The sequence below is a fragment of the Mustela nivalis genome (genome assembly GCF_964662115.1).
Source record: "Mustela nivalis genome assembly, chromosome: 2".
In the NCBI taxonomy this organism is placed as follows: Eukaryota; Metazoa; Chordata; class Mammalia; order Carnivora; family Mustelidae; genus Mustela; species Mustela nivalis.
In genome coordinates this window covers 82,745,304-82,762,654 of record NC_139021.1, presented here as the reverse complement: position 1 = coordinate 82,762,654, position 17,351 = coordinate 82,745,304, and the positions used below count along the sequence as shown (strand labels likewise).

General features: G+C 39.5%; 1 protein-coding gene across 3 annotated transcripts in view; it reads left to right on the top strand.

The window, feature by feature from the left end:
• XKR4 (XK related 4) overlaps nt 1-17,351 on the top strand; it is a 442,846-nt gene that overhangs the window by 258,573 nt on the left and 166,922 nt on the right. The gene's annotated exons all lie outside the window — the stretch shown is intronic.

Here is a 17,351-nt window from a genome sequence, read left to right as displayed (position 1 = left end):
TAATTAGAGAGGTGGGGGGCATATTAAAGGAAAAGAAAAATGGAGCGTGTACTGGTAGCCAGGAACCCGTTTCTTTGTGAATGTCTGGCCAATCCTGGCTCTGCACTAGAATAGCTTTGGTCCAAGGAGTTTGAGAAAAGGGTCAAAGAGATCCATAGTGTGTGATTCACAAATGCTAGAAAGCAAATTGGAAGAAAGAGAAAGTGGTGTGTTAGCACAGAAACAGATGAGTAAAGCCTGGAGAAAACAAGATGTATAAATTAGCTGCAGACGACTGTCTTTAGTGGTGAAAGACCACAGGCTACAGAGGGAGGATCTGGCTTTGGTCACTCACTTCCTTGCTGTGAGACCTTGTGCAGGTCATTTAATGTCTCTGGGCCCCCACTTCTCAAATGTAAAGGTCACCATCGAAACTAGATGATCTCCAAACTCCTTGGAGCTCTGTTCCATCTTTGCATCAGTGAATGCCCAGTAACCAGCATTACAGGGCCAGAGATATGTATTAGGAAATGGTCTGTCAATGAGGACACAAATTTGGAGGCAGCATCAAACTAAATCTCTATCAAAGAATCTGGTACTTATCTCCAGAACAACTTGGCCGCCTCTTAGCATAATTATGCAAGAGGAGGGGAACTTGGGTGCCTCAGTTGGTTAAGCGTCTGCTTATAGCTCAGGTCATGATCTCAGGGTCTTGAGATCAAGGCCTTCTCTGTTCAGTGGGGAGTCGGCCTCTCCCTCTCCCTCTGATCCTTCTCCCCACTTGTGCTCTTTCTCTTTGTCTCAAATATATAAATAAAATCTTAAAAATAATAATAGTAATTACACAAAAGGAAAACCCAGGCACAAATGTGGAGAGTTGCAAGCTGCCTTCTTGTGACCCAAGATTACTCATGGTACCTCCTGGTTTTCTAAAAGATTTAGAAAATCCTAAGGAAGTTTTTATTCTAAAGATGGTGGACATAGAGCAAGAAAGGCGAGAGAGGGCCTAAGAAAATGAGATCACTTCGGTTGGAGAGTTTTATATAGTTTTATAGAAAAAGAAATAGAAATCAATCCTTACTTTTTCTCAGATTATTCATTCTAAGTCTAGGAATCAAAATTTCTATTTCACAGAGTTGTGGCTCTTCACTGACACCTGGTGTCCCCAGCATATGTGTTGGGCTCACATTTGCATGAGGCTTCCTATGGGAGCCAGACCTCCTCCCTGTCCTTGGCCAAGGCAAGCCATGCTGTCAAAATTAGAAAGCTGTAGGGAAATGTGTTCTGTATCACTCCCAAGGTGGTCAAAAGACAGGCTGACTCAAAGTTCACTAGGACCAATGCAAGTCACTGAGTGCAGGATGAGGAATTAGTCTTCTGGGTGGGTCTTGGTGTTGCCATTTTTTAACAAGGGAAGTGGGCAGAAAGTTATGTCAAAAGACCAAGCAGTGGAAAATACATGACAACAAAAAACAACCACAAAACCTCCAGCAAATGCAGATGAGCCCAGGAAACACTAAATCAGTTTGCATTTTGTGGAGAAACCTCTCTTCAGAGTGAGCTTCCAAATTCAACCTTCCACTGACAGGTGATCCCACTTAAAATGAACAAGCTTATAAATTAAATGTTGTGAATAAATTACAGGAACAGAGATGTTCCCTTCTAGGAGAAGAAAAATAAAAGTGATAGAAGTTAGTCTGACATATATTTTCATATACATTTATGGTAAAGATTCTTGGGATTGGGGCGCCTGGGTGGCTCAGTGGGTTAAAGCCTCTGCCTTCAGCTCAGATCATGATCCCGGGGTCCTGAGATCGAGCCCCACATCAGGCTCCCTTCTCAGCGGGGAGCCTGCTCCCCCCCCCTCTCTGCCTGCCTCTCTGCCTACTTGTGATTTCTGTCAAATAAATAAATAAAATCTTTAAAAAAAAAGATTCTTGGGATTTATATATTAAAAAAAAACTTTCTCCAATAGATGCAAATAATCAATGGCATGAACCCTCTGAAGTATTTGCAAATAGCTCTGAATTAAAATCTGTAAAATATTCCTATTTAGCAGGTAAAGAGTGGTCCTAAGTCTGCCTGTAATTCTTGTATATGCCTCTCTAGAATTATTGGTTTTTAAGATTGAAACAATAATGCCTTTTTCTCCCAATTTCAACCATCTATTACTCTCTGAAGGACACTCTTTTAAAAACCAATAAGAAAATCAAAGAGATGTGACATTTTAAAATAGATGTTTAAAAATTGCATTTTCCTTATAAAGTTGGCATCACCTTAAAACACTGTTAGCTACGAAAATCCTTTCTCAGCATTCCTTACTTATTGAATAATTAAGTCAGAGGTGCCTCATCGGATGAGGCTGACAGGCTCCATGGTGAACCATGCAAGTAAAGTGTCATGGTTTCTCAGCTGTCACTATCCCAGGCAGGACAATTTGGCTCCTGCCCTGAGACCAGAAATCAGAATAAGGCAGAAACTTGAAGAAGAACATCCAGTCTTTTCACTCCATGTTATTACCTTAGACACAACGGCTGCCCTTCATTGGATCTGGCGTTTTCCTGTGAAAATCTGTCTCTGAAGTTAAGAAACACTCAAGAGGGTCCAATTGTACATGCTTAGCTAAGGTGACAGATAGTGCAGAAGTTACCAGTATACACTTCATTATGATTTTCCAATCCAATTCTACATCCCTGCCAGAAGAAGAAGAGACATACAGAAAGAGAGAGAAAGAGGGAGAGAGAAATGCAGGAAGGAAGGAAAGAAAGAGGGATGGAGAGAGAGAGAGGGAGGGAGAAAGACTGGTTGGGAAACCAAGATGGGCAATGGTGCACCTGTTCATCTGAATTTGAGGACAATGTTTTTGGTGTTAAAGATGCTCAGATGTAGGAGCACCTGGGTGGCTCAGTGGGTTAAGCCTCTGCCTTCTGCTTGGGTGGAGATCCCAGGATCCTGGGATGGAGCACCACATCACATCGGGCTCTCTGCTCAACAGGGGGCCTACTTCCCCCACCCTCTGCCTGCTTCTCTGCCTACTTGTGATCTCTCTCTCTGTCAAATAAATAAATAAAAATCTTTCAAAAAAGAATATATATATCTTTTTAAAAAGATGTTAAGATGTGGTCTGAGGCCTGCCTGTCTTGTTTTCAATCACCATCTCAAGCCCATCCTGGGCCTTGGATTATAACTAAATGGTACAGGGAAAGGTAAGCAGTTGACTGCCTACCTTCTGTGGAAAGAAATCACCCTACCTGGCCTTTTGGATGTAAAGTAAACAAGCTGCACCTGGAGAGTCTCTAAGTCACTTTGAGTTTTGCGAGTGTGATTCTCTGAATACTTGGTTTTGGTTGTGTAGCCTTCCGAGGTGGTGGAGAAGATATTGATGCATGTACAAATAAGAGTCCACAGGCCATCCCAAGTGATATAGCATTGCTCAGAGCCTGGATCCATGCTCCATGGAGCAGCCCAGAGAATGCTGTGCAGGATTGTGGCACACCATGTATTTATCCTTTCCAGTGTGTGTGTTTATGTGTGTGTGTGTGTGTGTGTGTGTGTGTGTGTGTAAGCCACAGCCCAGGCTGACACATGGCTCTGGCAGCCAGGTGTGCATGCCCACCAGTGAAACCATCATGAAGGAACACTGATATCTCATAAGGAAACATCTTGGTAAACCAGAAGGAATCAGGCCTTTGTGAGATATAAGTTGGATGTCAATCTATGAACCCAAATGTTTCCACTTTTTTCAGCGGCCTTCAGTTCTTCGTTTCCAATTTCCACATTTACTTGTCATTACTAGAAAATCTCATTTTACACTTGACATGTACTTAGCTGTGATGTGCAGATTGAATGACAAACAAATGCCTTCCCCATAGGCCATGTGTCCAGGACAGCTTTGTTGAGCAAGAAAAACACCAACTCCTACTTCGATTCTGATTTTTCAGATCCCAAACCCCACATGCTGCCCCTTTTGCCAACAGTTTATCCTGAATACTTCATGAAAAGAAGAGAAAAAAGCAGGCTGGGAGAAGTTTTTTTAGTTATTCTTTTCCTGTCTTGCTTCCCATGAGACCCCTGGGAAAGTCACAAGTAAAGGGGCGGTCCTCAAACATCTGGTACTGTGCCCAGAAAATTCAGGGAACTAAGATGTCCCCAAAGTGAGAAAAACACCTCATTTGTCATGACCTGATGAGGACTTTCAAGACCTAAAACATGGGATGTCCAGTCACTCACCCTCAGGGTCAAACAGGTAGAGTCACACCCCAGTGGTTTACATGGTTCAGGTCAGAGAAGAAGGTTCAGGTCAGGATCAGGGCCTTCCTCCTCTGCCAGTTACCCGTCTCTGCATGTGCCTCTGCCAGATACCTGTCTCTGCATGTGCCTCTGCCAGATACCTGCCTCTGCATGGCTCCACCTCTGGGATTCTTCAAGGCAACAGTGCCAGCCTGTGAGTGGGACTGTGTCCCACATCCCTTTAGATCTGTCTACTTTGCAGTTGCTATTTTCTTTCATTAATTAACACATTTATCGAATGTCTATTATGTGCATGATGGTGTGTGAAGCTCTGCAAAATTTGTCCTAAAAAAAGTTCATGTTTTTATTAAAAGTTTATAATGTGACATTATAAACAACATCACAATACATATTTAGAAACACCTAATTTATCTGGGTGTATTCTAGGGTATTCCATTGTCTAGATGGGGTACTTTAAATGAGAGGAACCCTTAGAACATATCTAGCTTACCCTCCCCAATTGAGGGGTCACCGAGCCTCTACTTGAGCCCATTGTTCATTATATGGTACTTGTGATTGAATCACAGACTCTGTTGGAAAAGGCCTTCCCAGGCATCTAGCCTGTCACTCTACCTGACATGTGTATCTCTGATCAGTTCTGCCTTCGCTCATTCCATTCAATGTCAGGGTTCACCATCTCTCCAGGAAGGAGACTCATCATCGTAAGTCTGATAAGCCAAAGCTCTCCTCTCCGAATAGTACCCCCATCTTCTCTGTAGAATGTTCTTCCTGATGCCCTTAGTCCATTGAATATCCATGCCAAACAGGTTACTTTTAGTCCATGGGCACAATTGCCTTCTCTAGTTGAGTCAAACACTTCACAGGAATCATTTCGGACTTCTGAAGCTGTTCATTTTAACTGCCTTGTTCTTGTGACCTCTTAGTTTAATTAGCTAGCAAATGAACTGATAAAATCAGAATGTGGAAAAAGGAACTGTTTCTATGAATTTGGTGCTGACAGTTTCAGGAACAGTGGATCAGACCAGAACAGGACAGTGATTTCCTAACCAGTCAGCATCAAAGTGTCAGGACCCCTCTCTTGTCACCTCTTGTCTTGTCCTCAGAATTAGTTTATGGTCCCCAGAATTGGCTGTGGGTCGTGTGGGCTACACCCGGATCTCTGTAGCCACCAGTTTTCCTTTGTTCAAGGCTAGCTAACAGCTGTATGCACCTGCTTCCATCATCCTTGGATGACTCCATGGGGTTTAGTACTGTATCTCTGAATATTAGGTCTTTTTTTTTCTTTTTGTGATGATATGTCAATTAGAGTGCCATCCCTCATCAGGAATGCAGAACATGTTAGATATTCCTAAAGAAGAGATTTAAATCAGGAGATCCACTTCAATGGGTACTGGGATGCTGAAAGGACAAAAAGCAGATGTGATCAAACTAAGAGATTCCTAATTAAAGGGAGACGCTCTCCCCTACTGCCTAGGGCTAGGAGAATGAAGGAAGAAATGCTCAGATCTCTGGGGATGGCATAGCTTGGTGGGTGTGGGTGACAAAGGGTCAGGGCATAGGGGCTACTGAGACTGCCCTGGGGAACCCCCAGGATCAAGCAAGGCCCCCGGACATGGTGAGACTGTGTGGCTGCAAGCCAAAAGAAGCTGGGGACAGGAAGCAGGAGCTTTAGAGGCCAGTGAGAATAGGATGCTGATCTGAGGAGGAATCCAGAAAAAAGTCTTCTTTCCTCTCCTCCTACCTCCTAACATGCTGCCATTGCTACCTCTCAGCAGAACTTACTGGGAAACCAGCTGGTCAGGGTGTTGGGGAAACCTCCACGGCCCAGGCCCATTTCTCAGGCAAGAGGTAACCCATTCCCCATGCTGCTTTGTTACTTATGCCTGCTTTTGGCTAAGAAATGTTAACCAAGCTTATGAAAGCCAGAGAGACCACTGTATGGGAAAAATGCACAGACTTTAGATCATGGAGATTGTGTCATATGAAAGATATCCAAGCAGCCAAATTTGGCAATTGATATGTCTTCCTTCAGTGTATGACCCCTAGAGCTCAAGTGGCCACACAGCAGTGTCTAGCAGTCCTACCTGATTTCTCCTTGAAAATCACTGTCCTGCCCCCCAAACTCACTGCATCCTCATCTTCACAATGCTCTGCATCGTGCACTCTGAACTGCTGGCCTCACTTCTTATTTGAGTAGAAAACAGAAGCAGTCAACCCAACTGCTTTATTTTCCTTTCTAACTATATCGCTCTACCATTCTAACTATATCTATTTCTGTGCCTGTCTACCTGGGGTCCCTCTGTTTACAAGGATAAACTGTGCACAAGCCTATCTGTCCACCCCTCCTCTGTGCTAGATTCCATCCCTGCTCACCTACTCAAGCATCTAGTTGGTGAAATTAGCCTCTCTTCCTCTCCTGCATTATCAACTTATCCTTTTACTGGATTGTCGCCAGCACCTATAACCAAGCATTCTGTAATCACTTTCATCTTTATTAAAGACAAAAATTGCCCCTTATCACCTATTACCATCATAACTTCTTGCTTTCACAACCTCCTTGAAAGATTTGTCTGCGTTCTCTCCTCTTCCTCACTTCCTATTCTCTATATCTGTTTTTGTTTTATAATTTTTAAAACATTATTTTTGAAGTATACAACATATACCAGAAAGTACACAATCATCATAAGAAACCACTACCAAGAGAAGAACATGAGAAGAATCACAGAAGTTCTGTGCTTCACACATCCACACCAGCATCTCCTCCGTTCTCCCTCAGTGGGATCACTCTTCTGATAAATGGTTTTTCCAGTTTTTTGAGCTTTCTACAAATAGAATCATACATTATTGTGCATGGGTGTTCATCTGTGCGTTTCTGGGTTTTTTTTCATTCAGTATTATGTGTGTAGCTGTAACTCATTTTCATAATTCTAAAATAATCCATTGTAACAATAAATCTCTGTTTACTCATCCGATCTACTGTTGTTGATGGATGCCTGGTTTGTTCTCCATCTGGAGGTATTATGAATTTTGATACTGTGGATGGTTTTTATATGCCTTTACCAATACATACATATTTCTCTTAGGTTAAGACCTAAGAGTGAAACCACTGAGTCGTAGAGTACAGGCACACTGAACTTTAGTAGATGATGCCAAAGTATTTTCCAAAGTGGTCATACCAATTCATAGTCATTCCTAGAGTAATGTGTTTTTGTTGATTACTCCAAATCTTCTCCAAAATTAAGCCTCATTAGTCTTCTTAATTCTAGCCATGAGTAGGATCTCAATGTGTTTTTCATTTGCATTTTCTAATAATGATCAAGCTAAAAAATATCATTGATTCTTCTCTTCTTCTTCACACCTTTTACCCATCCATCAACAAGTTCTATCTGCTCCACCCTCAAAATACATCTCAAAGCTTATCACCATACACCAGCTCCACTGCACCCTCATCCAAGTTACAACCTAGCTAGACTTTTCTTTTTTTCTTTTTTTTTTTTAAGATTTTATTTATTTATCAGAGAGAGAGAGCACAGGCAGACAGAATGGCAGGCAGAGGCAGAGGGAGAAGCAGGCTCCCCGCTGAGCAAGGAGCCCGATGTGGGACTCGATCCCAGGACGCTGGGATCATGACCTGAGCCGAAGGCAGCTGCTTAACCAACTGAGCCACCCAGGCGTCCCACTTTTTTTCTTTTTTTTTAATTTTTTCAATTTATTTATTTTCAGAAAAACAGTATTCATTATTTTTTCACCACACCCAGTGCTGCATGCTAGACTTTTCTAATGAACTGCTCTCCCTGCTCCATCTTTGCTTCCACATGGTCTATTTGCCATGCAGCAGTCATAGTGATCTTTGTATCTGTTTATCACGTTACTTCCTTCTTTAAAACTCTGATGAGTCTTTATTGCAATTAAAACAAGCTCAACATTTTTGTAATGAGTGAAAGACAAGGTGCCCTGGTTTGGTACCTCCACACCTCTCTACTCCTCCTCTACTCACTCAGTCCAGAATCACTGACCCACTAATTCTTATACATGTCCTGTTGGCATTTGCTGTTCCCCTGCCTTCTTACTCTCTCAGGTCTTCACACTCACCCTCTTCACTCAGGACCACACTTAAGCATCACTACTAAAACTCACATCATCTTCCCCACCAATAGACTTTCTCTTTCCCTCCGTCTTTACTCTGTGTTATTTTTCATCATAGCCAATTGAAATTTAATTCACTCACATGAATTGTTGTTATTACTGTTCTCTGTCATCCCTACTGGAGGGCAAGCTGCATGAGAACAAGCAATGTAGCGATGAGACTGAAAAATAGAAAGCACTCAAAAAGTATTTAGCTGAAGAATTTAGTATGTAATTACCATGCTCAAGATCTACTTTATTTGGTTTCTCAATGGGACTACGCAGTATATAGTGCTGGTTAAGTTTCCACGGAAAATTATAGTACTATTTTACATGAACGAGAGACATAATATAAGATGCCCTAAAATACTTGTATTTTTAAGACTTCTACAAATTTGGAAATTTTAAAATATTACCTTTTAATTCTCTATTGCATCTGTTATTAAAGATAGAATGAAAAGCACAAATACACACAAAGAAAATCAAGACTGTCTTCCTGACAGAAGTTTTAAAAATCCTGCCACTGAGAAATAATTAGTGATTATATGTTTTTACTTATTCTTATGGACTTCTCTCACATTTTAGTATATATTTCATTAAAATAGAATTAAAAATGGATACTATTTTATAACTCCTTTTTGTGGCAACAGACCATGAACATATGTTCATAATTATGTGTATATAGTTTCTACTTCGATTCTAACAAGTTCATAATTTACTAACATGGATTATCTTTCTCTTTTCTATTAATTCCCTGTTTTTAAAATTATGACTTACCAAATTATATTAAGAACTAAATCTTTGCAGAAAGCCTTATTTGTTTCTTAAAGATAAATATGTAAAAGTGAAATTGCTGGATTTAAGGGCAGAGTTTGAAGGCTTTTGGTATGTAATGTCAAAGCGGCAATTTTAAAGTACACTTCTTAAGAAGAATTCTGCAAGGTCTCAAGTTTCTGATTCATAAGCACAGGAAGTCAGTGAGGACAATGATCATGACAAGAACTGAGAAATAGGCAAATCTCTTGATATGTAGGAAAGATCTCTTAAAAGTGCCTGTTTGAATGTGAGGGGCTTAATTCCAAGAAGTGTCCTAATTTCTTCCCTTGTTACTTCATTGTATCCATCTTTCTAAATTTTATTAAATCTAGGCAGGAGCACTTCATTGTTGAAGCAAAATTTTAAGAACAGCTTCATCAGAGACTTTTGATGTGAACCAAAATTGTAAGAAAAGCAGACGCAAGTTCCTCAAAATATATGACAAAAATCTAACCAAAGAAAATTTGTTAAGAGTTAAACCATACAAAAATTACAAAGCAGAGGCCTCTACACTGGACAGTTGTGATCTCTTTTGGCTTTATGAACATACGGAATTTATGCAATAGCATTTGGTGCAAAACCTGTTGGATATTTACAACAATAAATAAAAGGCAGCATGTCCTTCCTTCCAGGTGCTGACAAACACAGTAGAGGCTGCCAAGAACAACAGTAAGGTTAGCAATGATGCCCGCACTCAAAGGCTATTACACTTTCCTTCCTGGCAGCATGGACTACCACACTTGGCACATACTAGACAATCAATGGGCATTTGTTGGATAAAATGAAGAATGAATGCCTGCTCTGTGACAGAGCCCTGTGCTAGGTGTGATTGATATAAAAACAAATGGCACAGCCCTGGCTTTCAAAGAATCCAGCCAACTGGAAAAGAAAGACCAAAAAGCCATTTTAACTCTATTATACTCTACGTTCTGTTTGTGGCCATGTTAAGACCCTTTGGTGACACAGAATGATCTCTTATGGAGAATGATACAGAGGAAGCAGAATTGCCATGCTTACTGTCTGTGTTCAAAAGAGACATCAAAGAATATTGGAAGAATCGGGGAAATTTTCATGAAAAGAATGGCCTCTGAGCTGGGTCACAAACAATATCTAACATTGTTTTCATACTCTATTAAAAAAATAAAATTAAAATGTGAACAAAACCACAAAGGGGAGGCTAATGGTTTTGTCTATACCTGTCTGTTCAGTAATGTTGGTTATACTAGTCCCCTCAAAGCAGTGGGATTGTTGGTGTTATTTATAGCACAGGATTAAGATTCATTTCTCATCCTTTCTAGTAGCAGGGTAAGTCCTTGCATATATGCTTTTAAAGAAATACAGCCTATTTTCCTCTATCTCTTACTTTTCAGCCTGAGTTTTTGCATTGTTCACTACTTGGGATTCTCAATAGATAAATCAATAAAATAGTAAACTTTCAGTCTGCTTAACTGATACAACAAGAAGTTGAGTTTTAAAGACTATCAAAAAAGTTTTAAAGACTATCCCTACTTTGTAGGGAGAGACTTAACAAAACTGACATGACGTGTCGACCCTATTGCTCCACCCTATTGAAAAGTATTGGCAGAAAAAATGATGAGAGTCATGGGGGTAATGATATTATCGATCTCTTTATTTCACATTCAATAGCCTCTGAGTCATGGTACCTCCCCAAGTTATACTTAGAAGAAAAGAGTTGCTTCATTTGCTTATCATTGATTCAAGTGCTTGAAATCAACTCTGTATGGTATATCAGCGCCCAGCACAGCTGTGAATAGTTTTGAATTTCAATCATTTTGAACATAATATGAAATAAGGGCCTGACTATTTTTAGGTTCTACTTAATTATCTCCAATAATCAAGCACAAATCTTGGTATTTTTCCACTCAGTCTTCCCTCTCTCTCCCTCTCTCCTTCCCCGTGAGACGTGAGTGAGTTTGTATGCATGTTCAGGCATAGCATCCCAAACGGGGATATGGATGGGGTCAACAGGTAATAATAATTGTGCATGTATGAGAAGATACCCAGAGAGATGCGCAAAGCGGTTGCTATAACCCTGTTAGAACAAAGAGGCATCCATAAATAAAAGGCTTCTGTTGTGAATAGTGTCCCCAAACCCTGGCTCCTTTGCCTTTCTCACAGCTTTGTTTTGCCAACCTTCAACCTCCCCAAAATTTCAGTAGTGTTTCAACACTTCACACCTTCAAGGACACAGAAGTCCATGTTTATTTCTCATTTACCTGACCTTTAGCCCAAACCCAGAGCATGTATTTACTTTCACTGACTATCAACATACTGTAATTATTTCTAAACACTAAAAATGACTACTGTGAATAGTCAAAATAGTCCCTGACTGAACAGGGAAAAGGCAAGGTCAACTTAATACAAAATTCACAAGTGCCTTACTATGGCATTTCCCCAAATGGTTTTTCTTTCTTCTTCTTTTCTAGGAAGCCACAGAAAGTTTGAAAATCAAGATTTCCTGACTCAATTCTGACAGGGTGGGTAGATGAGGGAAGCTCCCACAATGGCTTGAATAGTTTTCCTGATGAAACCTGTTCTTTGTGTACAAACTTCTGCTATTCCAAAGCATGCATTCCAATCTAGAAATGCATTTTGCATGTATTCAGCAGATTGGAATTTGACTCTTAAAGCATATCTTAGACATGAAAATTAATACTTTCTTGATGACTCAGCAGGATAAAGAATTATGATCATTTCCAGTTGAATGGTGCAAGGAAGGCTTTTTTTTTTTTTTTAAATGTCCCACTCGTGCATAGGACTGTGTATGTATGAGAGATCCAGAGCCCTGCATGCTGTCAGAGCCAGATGCAAGCAGGAGGAAAAAGAAGCAACTGATTCAATTGGTATGTAAACGGTCCTCCCTATAAAACTATGGGGAGACTTACTCCTCAAAGCTCACAATGAGCCACTGATTGCAGAAGGATAGGGCCCGCAGAGTGCTGCCTGCCTGAGGTTTGGTCAGCACTTTCATTGTGATCCTAAATTTCCAAGCTTTCCACTCAGCTGTAGGAAAAGTCTGAGAGCCTGGTAGATGAACAAGACTCCAAAACTCCAAAACTTTTTAACCATTCATAAGATTATCAATTGAAACACTTAGACAAGTCTATGGCACTCCAGTTCTCAGTATGGGGTTGGAACGTAGGAGTTTCCAGTGTGTAGGCTTCAGCAAAAGCCAGAACTTCCAGATTTTTGTGAACTAAAACACTAAATTAAATTCAAACATAAGAAATGTAAAACATAGCTTCTATAATGTAAATAGGGCACAAATATTTTTGATCTAAGCTTTAAGAATAAATGACTGAGTCAATAAATGCACAGGCTGTAAATATCACAGATTTTAAAAAATCAACAGAAAAAAGTAAAGTAACTACAAAAACCATTTGAAGTAAATCGCATTTTTAAAATGATTTTATTATTATTTATTTGAGAGAGAGAGTGCATGATTGGGAGGAGGACCAGAGAGAGAGGGAGAGAATCTCAAGTAGATTCTATGCTAAGCCTGATGTGGGGCTTAATCTCATAAACCCAAAATCATGACCTGAGCTGAAATCAAGAGTCAGGCATTCAACTGACTGAGCCACCCAGGTGCCCTTGAAATAAATTGCATTTTTGAAATGTTTTGTGAACATAGAAGGAGTCATTAATTTCAAATTCAAGAATTCTAAGAAATGTCATGGAAGATGGAGTATTGGATCTTAAAGAATAAGTGAAATGAGGGGCGCCTGGGTGGCTTAGTCAGTTAAGCATCAGAATCTTGATTTTCAGCACAGGTCGGATCTCAAGGTTGTGAGACTGAGGAGTTCTGCACAGGGCACGGAACATGCTTGAGATTCTCTCTCTCTCTTTCTCCCTCCTCCCCTAACCTCCACTATCTCTCTCCTTCTCTTAAAAAAAAAAAAGTCAGAGAGAGAGAGAGAGAAATTATTGTGAATGTTCAGGAGATCTCCTGGGCCCTGAAGTGGAAATCAGAGCATGAGACATATGTATTATCACACTGCCAACCCCAGGAAACGGGAAGGGAATAACATAAGATCCTGAAGCTCAAGGAACCTCAAAACCACTCTTTGTTACTAAGGTCCAGCAACAGATCTCTCAACAATAGGTTGCAGTGTCTTAATTAAGACCTAAGGGAATCTTCATTAATTATTATATTCATTTACTCAATACACATTCATTGAGTACCCATCCATGACAGACACTGATTTGGATACTAGGCAAATAATGATCACTAAAACCATTTACCCCTAAAGAGCTTCTAGGCTAGTAATGATGAGCAACATACAAACAACTAAGTGTAAATGTTGTCAAATGCACCATGATGAAAACAGACCCAGAGGACAGTGGAGACCCAAAGAAGGGAGTCACCATCTCTACCTGGAAAGGATGAGAAAGGTTTTATACATATTTCAACTTGAACTAAGCTGATAGTTTAAGGCAGTAAAAATAGAAGATATTACCTGGGGAGAGATCAGTGGAGGAGGAAAAGGGTAAGAACAGGATCCTGGGGTTATCACCTATTAAGAGTCTAGAATGGAAGGACAGCCAGTAGAACAGAAGGACATAAGAGATGTGAGAAGATCAGAAGAGCACAGTGATATGTAGTTAAGGCAGCCATTTCAAAACAAATGTCCATGAGGGACCGGTCAAGATGAGAACTGAACTGCATAGAGTTAGATTTGACAACTGTGACATCACTGTGACATATCCCAGAATGTAGCAGTGCAAACCTTAGGAAAGAAGAACGTGAATTAGGGACACCTGGGTGGCTCAGTCAGTTAAGCATCTTCCTTCAGCTCAGGTCATGATTCCAGGCTTCTGGGATTGAGTCCCGCATCAGGATCCCTGCTGCGCAGGGAGTCTGCTTCTCCTTCACCCTCTACCCCTCCCCCCTCCCCATGCTTGCTCACTCTCTCTCTCTCTCACTCTAGCTCTGTCTCCCTCAAATAAATAATAAGTAAAATGTTGGGGGGGGGAGAAGAAGAATGTGAATTAGAAGAAAAGAAATAGTGGTAGCAAGGGGAGGGATTTCTAGACTAGGAAGGGAAGAATAAAATGAATAAAAAGTGGCTAGGAGCACAAGTTTCAGGATAGAGACATAAACATAAGACTGTGTTGAAGAAACCACTAAAAAATAGACTTGAGAAGCAGAATCAAAATAAAATCTTCCTTGAATCCAGTTGTTGCTCTCCTACTCTGGTAGTTAAGAGAGTTTACTGTGAGTCGACAAAGGTGACACCACCAGTAACAGGAAAAGATGACCAGAATCCAGGATTCCAGGTTCTATCCCTTTGATAAAGGACCCCAACATGGAGAAATTTCATCATGGAATGGTATTTTATGTTTTCACTCACCTTATAGCCGTATGTGTGTTACTTAGCCACACTGAACATTAGCATCTCTGACCGGAAAAAAATTTAATGATCTAAATTGCAATGTTGTGTTAGGATCAAATAAACAACATAAAGAACCTCAACGTCCTGGCTGGTGCAGTGAAGGTGATTGGCTATCTACCTGTGCCATCCTCTCGTTTCCTTCTTTCCTGCCTCAAATGGGGAAGGGGAAGAACACCCTCAGCCTGTTTCTAAATTTGCTATGAAATGAGGTTTCATAACTCACATTTTATTTCTCTTTTAAGTGGATGTAGACCAATTTGAACTCATTTTACCTCACCTTGAAGTAAAATACTGACTTGGTCTCCCCTTCCTCCCAACCCAGAGTTCCCTGCCTGGCCTTAGGTTACACATGCCCTCCAGAGCCCATGCTGATTGCATTTGTTGTGTTCTTGTCTCTTGAACTCACAGTTGTCCCAGAGGGGTTGAGACCTCAGAAATCTTCCAGCAAATGCCACTTAGGCTTTGATCTGTCCACTGACCTATATTTTTAGCACAAAGTACATTTAGCCTTGATTTTTTGAAAGAATATATATTTGGGGAGAAAATGTTGTGCAGTGTCTTTAAAGTTTCCAAGTGCATGGTCTTCACCCTATTAGACATTGAAAATAATCTTTTTCCCACAAGCTCATTAGCATTTATATGCTAAGTGTTAATCTGAACACTTTCAGATATTTTCTTCAGCCCTAGGAAAGTATTGGTTTCCTAAAGTTGGTGGCCCTATTTTCTTCATTTTTAAGTAGATTTTAAAAAATTAGAGGAAGGTATAGATTTCCCCTTATATCTGCAGTCCCCACAGATACATTAGGCTCCTCTGTTATCAATGTTCCCCACAAGAATGGTACATTTGTTACAAAGAATGAACTGACATTGTCACATCATTATCACTCGAAGTCCATAGTATACATTAGAGTTCACTCTTGCTATTATATATGTTGGTTTTGGACAAATGTATAAGGACATGTGTCTGTCTTGACAAACTCATACAGAGTATTTTCACTGCCCTAAAAATGTTATATGCTCCCCATATTCATCCATTCCTCCTCTTAGCCCCTGGAAAATAATTATCTTTTTCCTGTCCCCATAGTTTTGTCTTTTCCATGTCATATAGTTGGAATCATACAGTGTGTACCCAGTGTGTATTCCATATAGTTGGAATCATACAGTGTGTACGGCTTCTTTCACTTAGTAATGTGTATTTAAGGTTTTTTGGTATATTTTCATGGCTTGATAGATTATTTCTTCTTGCACTGGGCAATATATTATTACCTAAATATACCATAGTTGTTTGTTTGTTTGTTTGTTTGTTTTATCGAATCACCTACTGAAGGACATCTTGATTGCTTTCAAATTTTGGCAATTACAAATAAAGCTGTATGAACATTCCTATGCAGGTTTGTATGTGGACATACTTTTCAATTCCTTTAGGTAAATACCAAGGAGTGGAGTTGCTACATTATAGTTTAGTTTTATTAGAAACCACTAGACTGTCTTCCAGGTGGTTGTACCATTTTGCAATGAATGAGAGTTCCTGTTGCTCCACATCCTCACCAGCAGTCAATGTTGTCAACTAATAGCATGTAGTAGTATATTCTTGCTGTTTTAATTTACATTTTCCTGATGACATATGATGTGTAGCATCTTTTCATATGTTTATTGGCATCTGTACTTCTTCTTGGATGAGGTATTTGTTAAGGTCTTTGGCTCATTTTTCACTTGGGTTGCTGTATTTCTTATTGTTGAGTTTTAAGAGTCCTTTGTATATTATCCTTTTTCAGATCTGTCTTTTGGAATTATTTTCTTTCAATTTGTGGTTATTTTGATCACTTGATAATATTTTTTGCAGGTTCTCATTTTAATGAAGTCCAACTTATCCATTGTTTCTTTCATGGATCATGCCCTTTGTATTTCATCTCAAGAGTCATCACCAAAAATTTTCTCTTGTGTTATCTTCCAGGAGTTTTAAAGTTTCACATTTAATTTAAGTCTGCAATCCATTTTGAATTAATTTGTGTGAAGGTTATAAAGTCTGTATTTTCATCTATTATTTTGCATATGGATGTCTGGTAGTTCCAGGAAATTCTGTTGGAAAGGCTATCTTTTCTCTATTACCTTTGCTTCTCTGTCAAAGGTCAGTTGACTTTATTTATGTGGGTATATTTCTGGACTCTATTCTGTTCTCTTAATCTATTTGTCATGTCTTTACCAATACCATACACTGAATACTGTAGCTTTATACTAAGTATTGAAGTTGGGTAGAGTCATTCCTCCAACTTTGTTCTTCTCCTCCAGCATTGTTTTAGCTATTCTGGGTCTTTTGCTTGATATGTAAAGCTTAGAATGTTTATCAATTGTCACAAAATTAATTACTGGGATTTTGATTGGGATTACATTAAATTTATAGATCAAGTTGGGAAGAGCTGACATCTTGACAGTATTAAGTCTTCCCACCCATGAATAAGGAATATCTCTCCATTTTTTAAAAAATTCTTTGATTTTTTTCCATCAGCGTTTTGTAGTTTTTCTCAGATTTTGTACATGTTTTATTAGACTTATACCTAAGTATTTCATTTTGGAGAATGTTAATATAAATGGTATGTGTTTTTAAATTCAAATTTCACTTATTCATTATTAACATTAACATGTTAACATTATTAACATGTAGGAAAACAACTGACTTTTGCATGTTAACCTGGTATCTTGCTACCTTTCTATAATCTCTTAGTTCCAAGAGTAAGTATTTTTTGTGGATTCTTTCAGATTTTCTAT